Raw genomic sequence first — 14215 nt, forward strand, 5'->3', positions numbered from 1 at the left:
CATCGGTAATGGTATATAATTCGCCTTGGAAAATGCGAGTTCTCTGGACTCACGCCCGTCCCTCCTTCATTGCCTCCCTCCCTCCCTCGTGCGTCCGGCGTGTTGGGGGTTAATGTCTGGTACTTGGCGAGCTCGTCTGCAAAATCCTCCCTCTGATATCCAAGACCGTTCTTCAAAAAAAGAAAATCAATCTTCAGGGCCCGTGGCCAATAAGAGGAGTCCTGGGCGTGCCAAACAACCAATTGCGTGACACGATTTGCGCCGATCTGACCCACCCTATCTCTTTCCTGAAAACTGCCCACATATGGGTTGTATATGTAAGAGTCTACATATTTCTCTATAATAGCGAGGGGTCAGATTCGGCGTAGATTTGAACGGAGACCGGGAGCGAGGGGAACCGGTGCTGGATCCGAAGAAGAGGGGACGCGGCGAGAGAGTAAGGCACCGGCTCCCAGCCTCTGCTAGCCTCCGGTGCAAGTGTTCCCAGGGACGAGGTCCAGAGATCAAGGGCTCCGAGAACTTCGGGGGAGGGCGGGGGTTTTTTGTTCCCCGCGCAACAGCGGCACCCCTTTCCACTTCGCCCAGCGCGAGCATCGCGCGCGTTAGAAGGAAGAGTTGCCACCAAACGGTCCCACGCGTGGGAAAAGTCAGCGGCTAAGCGACCTCCGACGGCGCACAGGGCGGATCGGGACCGGTAGCCGCCCCGCGTTTTGCAAGCATCCTAGGCGCGAAAGAAATGCACCTTTCTTTTTAGCGGGAGAAGCGGCCGTTCGGCGGCCCACCGAGAACTTTCGCCTTTCGCTGCCCGCAGGGTCTCTGCGAACGCGAGACGGAGGGGGCCTCGCCCGCCCACCTCCCGCCGAGCTTTCCCCCCCTCTGTGTAGTTGAAAGCGTCTCGCTGAAAGAGTGACGGCGAAAGAAAGACGAGCCGCCACCCTCGTTTCGTTCGCCTCTCTCCGAAGTGACACCGGCGGCGACCCAGGGGGGGGAGAAGACACACAAAGGGAGAAAGAACGAGTGAAGCGTCTTTACGCGCACAGCCCTCGCCCTGCTCTGCCCCGGCGCGAGAGAAATCCGTAAGTACAACAGGCTTCGGACGGTCGTCAACTGTCCGCTTTGTGGAATATCGGAAGGTCTCTTTCTGGCTCTGGGATAGATTGCCCCGGGCGCCGCCGCTGTCCGCCCCCCCCCCTTCCCGGCGATGGGAGGGAAGGTCGCCGCCGCTCCCTTTGCCTCTTGTCTGCGGTCAGGATCAAGTGGGAAGGCAAAGCCGCGTGACGGCGCGCCCACCGGGGTCTTAAATCTCTCGGTGGCGGAATGCCCTGGACGGCGGGAGGGAAGGAGAGCCGGGTGAAGAAGTGAGATGGCTTTGCCCTCTGTGGCAGATATAAAGGAGGAGGAGAGGCCGGAGGTAGCACTTGCTATTAGAATGTACTTTGAAGTCCTCGTGGTATTTTCAAAAATCCTTTTCTGTTTCTGTTTCATACTTACAATATGGGATGAGGGGGGAGGGGGCAGACTTTCTCAAACCATAATAATGTCGCTTAGAAGGAAAAATGGAGTTGGTGAAATTAACTTTTTGCCACTCACTTAGAAAGTGTACAGGGAATACTGGGGGAAAACATGGAATGGGGCTGAAGAGAAATTATCTTCAGACTTGGCAAAAGATCTCCCAGTTAAAGCAAAACCCTTATGACTTCTGCTGGGCTACCCTGATTCCATGAATAGGCAGGACCCAGTCTGAAGCCACATTGACAAAACTAGTGTTGTATGAGTTGGGGGTGGGATAGTTCTGGGCCATGACTACCATCTTGTCTTTCTGCCCATTCTTATGTGATTTCTCCCAACTTCTGCTGATCAGACCAGTTAGAAATTAGCAACAGGAGCTCTTAAGCCCAAATCTGGCCTAATTGTTGGATACACAAGTAGCTCTTGATGCTGCACTGCTCTGCCTGCGTGCTGAAGTTAAAATCTATCAATTTTGTTGTGCCTGGTGAATTAAAAGGCTTGGCTCAATCAATGTAGAGTTTAGCACTGACACTAAAGTGTGGTCCTTAGCTATAAGCTTTGAAAACTTCAATTATATACTTGGCTTGTCTGTGATGTTACCAGGGGAAATTGAATAGCTTTTAAGCTACAATCTTAAACCTTATTTTCTTGAGAATAAGCCCTAAAGATTTGAATGAAACACTGAGAAACATATTAATCAACCATCTTTCAGTCTAGCATGTTATGTAAATCTGTCTCTTGTTATTACTTTGTTTCATTCTGCAGTGCAAACCCAGAATCATTCTGTAAACCATGGTTTAAACACAGGAAAACATGTCATGCAAATATAGCCATTCAGATGAAAGTTCTTTTTTTTTTTTTTGCCATTCAGATGAAAGTTCTGATTAGGAAAGAATTTGCTCCACTAATTTTGAAAAAGTCTGCATTGGGTCTTTGATGCTACCAGGTTCAGTTTTCTGTGGGGATTTTGACATCTGTTCATTAAACATGTGCGGCCAAGTTCCGCTTTTAAATAATGGCATGTTATTATTTATCTATTCTGTAGATGTTCAGATCAACCATTTTCCTTTCTCTTCATAATGCAACCAATATGTTACTTTGTAAACTGATTATGCAATAATATGAAGGCAGATGATATAGTGAATTTATAGCAGTGGATACTGTTTCTTTCTTTTATCATATTTATCTGTTTCTTCTTAACCAACATTAGGAATATCACTGATCCAAGAAGGACCAAGCAGAGATCAGGGATCCCAACTGGTTTCTGTATTCAGCTTAACAATAATTTCATTTTCACATTATTCATCATTATTATGTGTACCACATAAAAATGTTGAGGTTTGGATTACATAGCGTGGTCAACATATTGACTTTTTTGATCACCTTATGGGTTCCCTGGGGATAATAAAAAGTCAGATCTCAGCAAAAATGAGGACAACAGCAATTTCCCATTAGCTTTTGACCTAATAGCATAAAGTACACCAAATCAATGTTTGATTTACCATATATATTTGAGGATAAGTCAAAAATTTAGGTGCCAGAAAGCACTCAAAAAATCAGGTCTGGCTTATCTGGTCTATCCACAAGTAGTTTAGGCATTTCTTTTTTTATTTCCTGTATATATTTGTGTATAAGCCTTTCCTCAGATGGTCAGATCTTCCAATTTTTAACTAAGATACCATAAAAAATGCTGGTTGGCTTATTCGTATGTGGCACATTTTTCTGGTAGTTTGGTTAAAAAAATTGAATGTCAGTTTGTCAACCAGTAGGCTTATATATAAGCATATACAGTAAATTAGAAATATTCAAAATAGATTAGAGCAGCCGGTAAATTACAAAAGAAGACAACTTCTCTGAAGAAGTGCTATTACCTTGGCTCTTCTGAACACGCTATGGTGCCAGTTTTATTTTAAATGCAGAAAAGGTCTCCACAAAAAGAAATCCCATTGACTCTTGCTTCTACCTAAGAAGAGGATTGCAACCTGAATTTTATTTGCATAAAATAGAGACACTTTTGTAGGAATCAGCACTAGGTCGAGAGTGCCTAAACCTGCTCCAAACTCTTAATTGCCAGGAAGGAAATATTTCTCTTTCAGAAGAATATTGGATTAGATCTTTTACAGATCATGAGGAGCCCCAGAGCAAAGACAATACTTCCACCTGATAGCTTCTTCCCAGGCTGTATTTCCTAATGAACGTCTAAGGTGTGTGAACTGATTATCCATCTTGGTAATGTGTGAATGAGTAGGTGGTTATTTTAGGGATGGATCTGGCACAGCTCCCGGAATCACATTTGCTGTTCATGTGTCTTAGAGAAGTGTCTGAGATGTTACAAAGATATCAGAGACTGTTTCCCAGAAAGAACATTAACAATGTGCTTAGGAAGAAAAAAAACATTGACTAGAAAGAAGGACCACTATATTTAATGCTTCATCACTTCAAATAGTATCTGGTTGACAAGAATGCAAGTGTAAAATTTGTAATTTTATGTCTTGCATCGATCAGTTGTTTTTGAAGGCTCAATTGATGAAAGAGAGAACATTTTTTATGGGTTTCATAGAAAAACCCATGCAGCTTCCCAAATTAACATTGTGAGGTGTATACCAGAACACATTGGAGTTTGTTGTTATGCCAGATGCCAGCATGGAAAGCATCCAGATGTCCATTTCTCTTAGGTTAAAGCTTGTTTGCCAACTGAGTCAATCAGAGAGAATATGAGAAGATTTGGAGGAGGGATTCTGCTCAGTAGCCACTCTTAAGTTCTGTAATGTTGGTTTCTTCTTGGCACTGTCCCCAACAGTATGAAAGCTTTGAGGTTATCTTACATCTGACCTGATCAAAATAGCTGCTTTAAATAAATAGCAAAATGGGAATACCAAAAGTAAAAACTCTTGGGACTGGGGAAATGAACTACTCTATGATTGCTGAATTAATTAATTTCCCTGCATATTTTTTTTTATCACTCAGAGCAATGTATAGTGATATAAAATATAGTACAGGGTAACATATAGCCACAGAAGGTGGCAGCATTCAGCTAACCTTGGCTGATTTCAAAAAAAGACTAAGCAGAATCAGACCAGATTAACATTTGAATGGGAGATTGCCAATAATTTTTAAGACTGGAAAGTTGAAAATAAATTAGAGATGAAAGCAATGGCAAACCGCTACCATATTATTGCCAAGAAAATGGGTGGGTGTAGTTTCCCTCCAATCTCCAGGTTCTTCAATATAAAGTAATTCACACAATTAAAAGAATGAGTATAAAAATAGTAACACTGAATACAGAAAAAGCAACCTTTAGATAACAAAAAATACAATCATTGAAACGACTGAAAAAAGCTATCTGAGATTCATAGTGAAAAGTGTTTCACAATATTGGTACAACTATTGAAAACATTGGTTTTTGCTATCATCAGCTGGGCCTCCACCTTAGTTGAGGAACACAGATGGATCTCACCTTGTGATCTTAACTTTAGCACAGATGAAGAAGAAATATCCTAGGCCCAAGCCATTTAGATCAGTTGTTTGCATATTAGGGAGTAAATCCCATTGAACTAAATAAAGACAGCTTTCAATGACCATGCCTAAAAGAAGATGATTTGCATTCAAAGTGTTTTTATATGTGATTTCCATAACCTTTAATGGTTCCACTGTGAGGTAAAAGCAAAGTGTGTGATTCCCAACTCCAGATCAATGAGGAAAATAAGATTGAGAATGGTCCATTCCTTTATCTTTGCTCAGAAGTTACTTTCCATCACTGGTTTCCTTAGAGTTTACTGTATTCCCAAGTGAGAGATTCACTCCAACTAAACTTTGTAACCGATAAAAGTTTAAAGGCCTTTATCCGTTCTTAAGCTATATTCCACTAACTTTATTTTATCATGCTGTTGGATGGACTGCCCAGGCCATGCAGATTGTGTATTTCTTACAATTTAATCTGAGAATGGGAAATCCAGTAGTCGTCGTCGTCTTCTTCTTCTTCTTCTTCTTCTTCTTCTTCTTCTTCTTCTTCTTCTTCTTCTTCTTCCTAGCATATTCCCACTAGGTCCACTTTTCAGACCATTGAGCACCACTTTGCACAGTCAGCTGCGTCTCCAGGACGCAGGCCCACAGCTTGCATAGTTTACATACCTTTAATCTGAGAGTGGGAAATCCAATGCACCTTGAATTACCTTGAAATACATTGCCGTAAGGAACTATGTTTGGTTACATCCTGGTGGCTGCACATGTGTAAAGGGCACACCAGTAGGAAATCCGGGGTCTGTAGCCCCAATGCATCTGGAAGGTACCAGCCAGATGGTGGAAGTCACTAGAGCTGCCAATTTGCTTTTGGTAAAACAAGCAGGGATGCCCTGTTTCCTTGGGAAGCGGCCCATTCTCCCAGACTGCAGTTCTAATGGCTTGGTACCAGGTTATCTGAGAGACAATCTCTTGCTAGTCACATCTACCCGACCCATCAGAGCGGGGAGACAGGGAATGTTGCAGGTCCCATCCACAAGGTAGATACACCAGGTGGGTCCCAGAAGAAGGGCCTTCTCTGTGGTGACTCCCTCCCTCTGGAACATCATTCTCCCAGAGATAAGAATGGCCCCCACTCTAATACTCTTCTGGAAGGCGTTGAAGACCTGGTTCTGTCAGCAGGCTTGGGGAACGCAGAGCGGGATGGAGCCCATTAAAATGATCTGCTCGTGTGATCTGCTGTCGCCGGGTGGGAGGCGTGGGGTGATTTTGTTATATTGTACTATATTTATTTATTTGATTCTTTTTGTTAGTTTTTATTGTTTTAAATATGGTCTTTTATTCTGTAAGCCACCTTGAGTCACCATGGGTGAATAGGTGGCAATATAAATTCAGTAAATAAATAAATAATCCCAGAAGAGACTAATCAGATTTTTTATTTATTTATTTACATCTCTCCTTCCTTCAGGACCTCAAGGCAGGTCTTGCTCCATCTGCCAATTTTTTCAGCCTGTGTGAGCTCAGTGTCACCCCATCTGCTTCCACGGCTGAGGGGTGGACTTGAACCTGGGTTTCTCTGTCTTTAGTTCAACATCTTCATCATTACATCAAACCTGCTCTCAAAAAAAAAAGCCCCCATCATACAGAAATGACTTCTACCAAACTCTTTAGCCGTTTTAAGCCTACCTCTTTTTCTGCCTCTAAGGAAACAGGTGGTCTGATTTCCTGGGCTCTGATTCAAGGGGGTTGATTATTTGAGAGAGAGAGAAAATCCACTTCTGAGAATTCCTGGTGAACGTGAACTATATATGGAAGTGCCAAGCTCCTCTCAATGACAAGAGACTTCAAATTTTCTGGAACAGAAGAAAGAGTGTTGTAGGCAAGAAAATAAAAGTTGATCATAGCTGGATGAAGGGCTTTCTTTAACAGTCTTATAGGAACGAGAGTGAAGAGGTTAGTGGAATAAATTTTATCTCAAATAGATATTCTCTCCCTGCATTGGCATTTGCTTCCTGATCCATTTCTATTTTCAGCAAAATTCCTAAGGTCCTTTGTTTGCTGCAGTTGTAAATCAATTGCATGGCTTTGGGGCCAGGATGACTTGTCATCAAGGTTCCTCACAAATCATGCAAATGGTGATTTCCAGAAGATTTAGTAACCAAGGGAGGCCCATGCAGGGAATCTTAATTTGTGGGGGGGGGCTAGCTGGATACAGACCACAAGGTAGAGCTAGCAGTCCCCAATCATATTGATATTCCTATTGTCAAAGGCATTTGGCTGGCCATTAATAGCTAGCAAACATGTGGTCTCTACCCTAGCCTTGGGATTGTTCATATCATCATCATAGCAGTAATTTAAAAGGAGGGGAAGCTGCTGTGAACCTCTCACAGTCTTCCCCTTTCAAAAAGAGACCATAGAAACTCTATACTTTTCCGAGTTTAGACATCATACAGTACTCTGATGTTTTAATGTGTTACATGAACTCTGTCATTGTGGTTGGTCAACCATTTGTCATGGCCTTGTGAATCTTGTGATTAGTAAACTAGGCTTTTAAAAAATGGTGGTTTAGTGTGATGCATGAATTCAGTTGTTAAAACCAACACTCATCTTGCAGTGTTCTTTAGCCAGGCTCATTTAAGGCTCATTTCGGCTGATTCACATTTCAGCAAATGTATTCAAAATATATTTTCATGAAATAAATCTATCATTTCTTTTTTTAAAAAAAACATCGCTTTAAATGTAGCAAATAATCAGAGTAAGCATTAAAACTCTCCCATAACATTAGATAGAATGGCGTAATAAAATCAAGTGTTATGACCAAGAAGACTTTCATCTTGTGCTCAAAAAGAGGAAGATGAAACCAGAGAAAACTAAGACAAATGGGTTGCCATTATAGAGAAGATCCTGTTTCCATTCATCACCTTCCTGCTGTCAGATGATGGAGGAACATAAAGCAGGGTTTTTACATCCCTTCTTAGCAATTAGGAAACATAGGATGTTTAGGATACTTGTTCAATTCCAGGCGCATTTAAACTAGCATTTTGAATTGTGCCCCAAAGTGGACTGAAAACTACTGCATCTGTTTTCAAAATTGGCAAGATAGGCTCAAGTCGTCTCATCACATTTAATAGCTATATTGCTATATTTTGCTCTGATTGTAGTTGTAGACAGCATTTAAAGATACGGCACCATGTATATTGTATTGCAGTACTGTAAATGATATCTTGTGCAAGTTTCACTGCCAAAGAACAGTCTGCGTAGACACTGAGTCTGCCTCAGGGTGGAGAGTCTGTGATCTTCCAGATGCTCCCCTCATTCCTGAATAATGGGCATGCTGTTTGGATCCTGGAGTTCAAGAACATCTGGAGGGCCACAGATTTCCCATCACTGATTGTATAGAGATAGATATATATAGACATAAATGCTATATATATACATATATATTTATACATATACATACACACACACACACACACACACACATATATAGGCATACCAGGGGTTGTAACACAAACACACACACACACACACACACACACACACACACACACACACACACATATATATATATATATATATATATATATATATATATATACATACATACATACATACATACATACATACATACATACACACACACACACACACACACATATATACGCCCTCGTTCGAATCCCAGTAAGGGTATGTATGGCTAGCTGATGAGAGCTAAATAGCTTGAAATAGATCTATACTAGTCTCCCTTTATTTATTTATCAGCACAAATACAACACATACATACATACATACATACATACACACACACACACACACACACACACACATATATGTTTTCGTAGATTTTCACGGGTGTAGGTATGCTGGTCTTGTTGTATACGGGTCTTTTCCCATGTAAGATTGAGATTGTCTTGGCAACGTTTCAGCGAGGTCTCGCCATCTTCAGGCTGGGTTTTGGGCTTAAAGCGTGGTCGGAGCTGCCGTCTTTCTATAAATCTTGGTGTGTGTGTGGAGTGCTGGCTTTGTTTCAGTAAGTGGAATGATTGGTCGTGTGGTTGTATCATGATTGGTAGATTGGTGCTGGCTATGTGTCCATTGTTGGGTCATGTTGTAACGGCCTGGGTGGTGGGTGGGGCTCGTTTGTTGACTAGGGCTGGTTTCCAGATGTCTGGTAGGCAGGAGGTATCATCACGTTTATTCATGTTGTGGGGGTGTTTCTCTATTTTGATAGCTTCCATAATTATTCTCTTGTTAACCTGGTTCCTTCAAAATTAATTTCATGTCCTGTTACTTTAAGGTACTGGAAAAGGGAGGAATTTCTTTCTTTTTTTCTGACTGCGTTCTTGTGTTCTGCGATGCATGCAGTTATTCTCCTATTAGTTTGTCCAATGTATATGGCAGGGCAGATTTTGCATAGTATTTCGTAGACTCCTTGGTTTTCTAGCTGGATCTTATCTTTGGGGTTTCTTAAGATGTTAGCTATTTTTTGGTCAGTGGTGAAGGCTGTCTTGATATTGTGCTTGTGGAGAATTTTGCTGGTTTTATCCGTGGTGCCTTTGATGTAAGGGAGAGGGCAATGCCATTGTCCTGATCTGTGTCTTGGTTCTTGTGGGGGGGGGTGTCTTCTTTTGGATTAGGTTGGTAATTGTTTTTCTTTGGAATCAGTTGGAGATTAAAACGTTTGTGAGAGTGTGTAATTCAGTTTTCAGGTCATCTTTGTCGGCTAGGCGTTTGGTTCTGGAGATTGGCTACGCAGTTGATCTGTGCAGAGTGGTGATGGGCTTGTGCATTTAAGTAGCGGGGTTTTTTTGTCCTAGGGAGCCATTGGGTTTTTTGTAGATTAGGACGGCCAGAAAAGGAAGTTGGTTGTTTGCTTCTACTTCCATAGTGAATTGTATTTTAAGGTGTAGGCTGTTGAGATGTGTGAGGAAGTTTTCCAGTTTTTCTTTCCTATGTGGCCAGATTACGAAAGTGTCATCTATATATCTAAGCCAGAGTTTGGGTTTGGGTTCAGATTTATCTAAGGCGTTAGTTTCAAAATGTTCCATGTATAGGTTTGCAATGACAGGTGAGAGGGGTAATCCCATGGATGCTCCTTCTATCTGTTTGTATCTTTGTCCATTATGGATGAAGTATGTGTTGGTTAGGCAGTGGTTGGTCAGGTCCAGGATGTGCTTAGGGGGGTTGTATTTGTTCTGGATAGCTGTCAAAGCTCTTTAATAGGCACTTGGGTGAAGAGGGATATGGCATCGAAGCTCACAAGTAGGTCGCTGGGTTGTAGGTTTTGTTTCTTTATTGTTTCTATGAAGTGGTATGAGTTTTGTACGTGTGAGGTGATGGATTGTTTGGCGAGGAATTTGGCAAGATTCTGTAGAGGTGAGCCTATGGAGCTGACTATGGGTCTGAGTGGTGTTCCTTCTTTGTATATCTTGGGGAGGCCATAGAGCTTGGGGGATCTGGATGATTTCTCTCTGGGGATGATTCTTTGCTGGATCTCTTCACTGATGGGAGAGGCTTTTATTTTGGATTTGGTGGTATTTTCCAGGTAGGTGGTGGGGTCTGTGTTTAGAGGTTTGTAAGCGGGGTCTTGGAGTAGGTTGGATAGTTTGGCTTGGTAGTTAGACATGTTCATCACCATTGTGGCGTTACCTTTGTCTGCTGGGAGAATGATTATGTTGTTGTCTTTCCTCAAGTTGGCTAGTATTTTTTGTTCTTCTTTCTGTAAGTTGCTTCTGGTTAGGATAGGGTTAGGGTTTAGCCAACATGTTAAGAAACCCCAAAGACAAGATCCAGCTAGAAAACCAAGGAGTCTACGAAATACCATGCAAAATCTGCCCTGCCACATACATTGGACAAACTAATAGGAGAATAAATGCATGCATCACAGAACACAAGAACACAGTCAGAAAAAAAGAAAAAACTTCCTCCCTTTTCTAGCACCTTAGAGCAACAGGACATGAAATGATTTTGAAGCAACCAAATTAATCTCCAAAACTGAACACTTCAACAAGAGAATAATTATGGAAGCCATCAAAATAGAAAAACACCCCCACAACATGAATAAACGTGACAATACCTCCCACCTACCAGACATCTGCAAACCAGCCCTAGTCAACAAACAAGCCCCACCCTCCACCCAGGTCGTTACAACACAAAAGAACAACGGACACACAGCCAGCACCTCAGCCACACAGGATGATACGAAATAGCCGACCAATCTGCAAACATCAACTCCATCTACCAATCAGGATTCAACTATACAATCAACCCACTTACAGCAACAAAGCCAGCATTACACACACACACACACACACACACACACACAAAGATTTATAGAGAGACGGCAGCTCCGACCATGCTTTACTCTCACAAGTACGAAGCTGAAAACACCACCCGAATACAACAAGACCTATATATATAATTGAGAGAGAGAGAGAGAGAAAGATCAGTGTAGTGGAGTTTGCTTTGGAAACAGATGAACAATGCTAAATATTATTCCATTGTGTATTGTATGTTATACTTGGTAGGATGGCTTCCCCATGTCACAACAGTTTCTCCCAAATCTAGTTATCAAAGAACACCTCCAAAGAGATGTTGACACTGAGATCAGATAGTTGCAAAACATAAAGAGTCTGATATATAGATCACTTTATTTATCTGCTTGCTTTCTCAAGGAAGCCCTTCTCATCTTGCCCTAGCAGACCCTATTCCTAATTCAGTCACCTTCAAAAGGATTTTGTTAAACTTCTGTCACCCAGCATCCAGTGACAGCAGCATGCACATGACTATCAAGGGCTGGAAGTCTGCTGCAGGTTCTGGATCTGCATCTCTGTTTGAAAGTTGACAAGCTAAATGCTTAAGAGACTGCGGTGTTGGGTTGTTGAGATCACACAGGTTTTTGTCAGCGAATCACATACTTCATTGGCAGATTCACAGGGAGTGAAAGCAGGGCAGGTGATCCTTTTAGCACCCTGATAACTTCTAGCACCATGATAACTTCTAGCTGTTTAGGAGAAAGAGCAAATAAGGGGAATGCAGACAAGCCAACCTTATAATAACCAGCAATCATGAAAAGATGTGCTGTTTGCCTTTTCTCTAACCTTAATTTTCTTCAAATCATTTGATCTATTTCAGGACTGTAGTGAGACATCTTGGATTACATAGAGCCATTGCTGTGAAACAGCAAGATAGGTTAAGGCCACTAAATCTGATAGATTAGCCAATATATTTCTGTAAGAATAATTTCCAGAGAGAAGGATCAGTTGACAGAAATCCAATATCATTCATTCATGAATGTTATCTTATTCTGTTTGGCTCCTGATCTTAGTATTTGGTAGCTGATCAGTGTTTTCTTCCCTTTTGCCTTGCTGCCTGACCCTTTTCTTTAAACCTATAGATTCTGGAGATTGAACATGGAATCCCAGACATGTGTAGAAGATCACAAAGCTTCAGTGCAAGATTGTCTATGTTTCTAACTCTTTTAGTTTCTAGGATATAGAGTTTTACCCCTAAATTAAAACCAAATAAAATATCAATTCTATAATAAAATGTTGAGAAAGCAACCTTTGCGTAACTGTGGAGTAATTAATTTTGCTTGTCATTTTCCTACACAAGGTTTATTTAGGAATAGAAGGGGCATTCTTGGCATGAGAACCAAATCTAGGTTTGAGTTCAAAGTGAATTATAATCTGGGATAACTCTTCTTCCATCCTCAAGATGTATATTGATGTAAGACAGAAGAGAAATCAGAGAAACAGAGCTCTACGTGTTTTAGTGGTCATTTGCTATTTCTTCATTGTGGTTTGAAATTTTATCCTGTTCTTCTATTTAAAAAAATATCCAGGGCAAAAAAGAAATTGGTAAAAAGGAAAACAACACATGAAATGATCTATTTAAACAGGGGGAAGGGAAGACTATATAATCACTACTGCTTTTTTAAAAACAGTTAAAATGTTGTTTTGAAAGTTATACGGATGAAAATGACTACTAGAAAAATGATTTTCCTGCAGTGATGGAAGGATGTCACTCAAATATGTGCTTCAATCCCTAGGTTAGTTCTGCTGTTAGGCAGATGGAAGCAGCTGATTTGGATATCTAGTAATGGCAACAGGCTTTAAGACAAGCAGTGCTCCTGAGATTTTCTGCCCTAAGCACCAAAATAACAGCTGGTCTTGATTTCTGGAGCAAATATATTTTAGTATTTCATTTTTTTGGTCATAAATCATCCTGAACTGGCTGTGGATCCCCTTCTTGGAATACTGTCTAAGGAGCTAAGGTATTAAATGAACTGCTAAAGATTCAGGGAAACAAATATCTCCATAGATATTCTGTGCTTCATGCATCCTCTCCTTTCCTCATATCCTCAAGTTCTTAGGTACAGCCAATTCTATAAAAGCCCCTTAAAATTGAAGCTAAATGTCAGTTTTTCTTCCATCAATTCTGGGAGAAGACTCTATTCTAGGATACTGCAGGTCACAAGATTTCATATGATTTTGATGTTCTAGGTCAGGGGTGTCAAACTCATGTCATGGTGGCATCACATGACATATCAGGACTTTTTTCCCATTCACTAAACCAGGTGTGGGCATGGCCAGCGTGTGATGCATCTGGCCCGTGGGCCAGGAGTTTGACAGCCCTGTTCTAGATAAATAGGAATGGAAATTATTTCCAAAGGTAAGATCACCAAAGGCATGTAAAGAGGATTTGCCATATTAAAAAAGCAAAATGTGACAGGAGGGGTGTTAGATATTAGCAACTGTTATAGTGGTTGCCACCAAGGTCCTCGTTCTGGCGGGAACAGAGATTCAAACTCATTGGTCGAAGGGTCTGACAGCTCCCTATAAAACGGCTGCTGTCAGACTGAACCTTCGCTGGATTGTACATACTTGTTTTGTTACAATAAAGAGCTGTTGTTGCCTAAGCCTGAGTGTGCCTTCCATTACCCGATCTAACAAGAAGTGATAGGAATTGAAAGGCAGTGAGGCATTTGGAAGGTGTGCAAAGAAAAAGTGGAGCTCTACCTAATTGATTCCCCAGCGCACAATCTTTGCTGTGTCTTAGACATGAGTTACTCATTTCTCTGGCAGAAAGTTACAGGCTGCTGCTCTGATAAAAATCTTTCTCAGCTGGTGTGTGGGGAAATGAATGTTTTGTTGTATTCTTCTCCAAAGGAAATCACCTGGTGGGACTGCTGGGATGTATTTATTGCTCAAGGAAGGACTGTGAGCAATACTAAAGGAAAATATGC

General features: G+C 41.4%; 1 protein-coding gene across 2 annotated transcripts in view; it reads left to right on the forward strand.

Moving 5' to 3' along the window:
• Nucleotides 1-270: 270 nt before the first annotated feature.
• NANOS3 (nanos C2HC-type zinc finger 3) overlaps nucleotides 271-14215 on the forward strand; it is a 51509-nt gene continuing 37564 nt past the window's right edge. For both annotated transcript variants that reach the window (XR_014173686.1, XR_014173687.1), the window contains exon 1: nucleotides 271-1076. The gene's annotated coding sequence lies outside the window, so the exon portion shown is untranslated. The remainder of the gene's footprint in view (nucleotides 1077-14215) is intronic.

The sequence above is a fragment of the Natrix helvetica genome (genome assembly GCF_964273705.1).
Source record: "Natrix helvetica genome assembly, chromosome: 1".
In the NCBI taxonomy this organism is placed as follows: Eukaryota; Metazoa; Chordata; class Lepidosauria; order Squamata; family Natricidae; genus Natrix; species Natrix helvetica.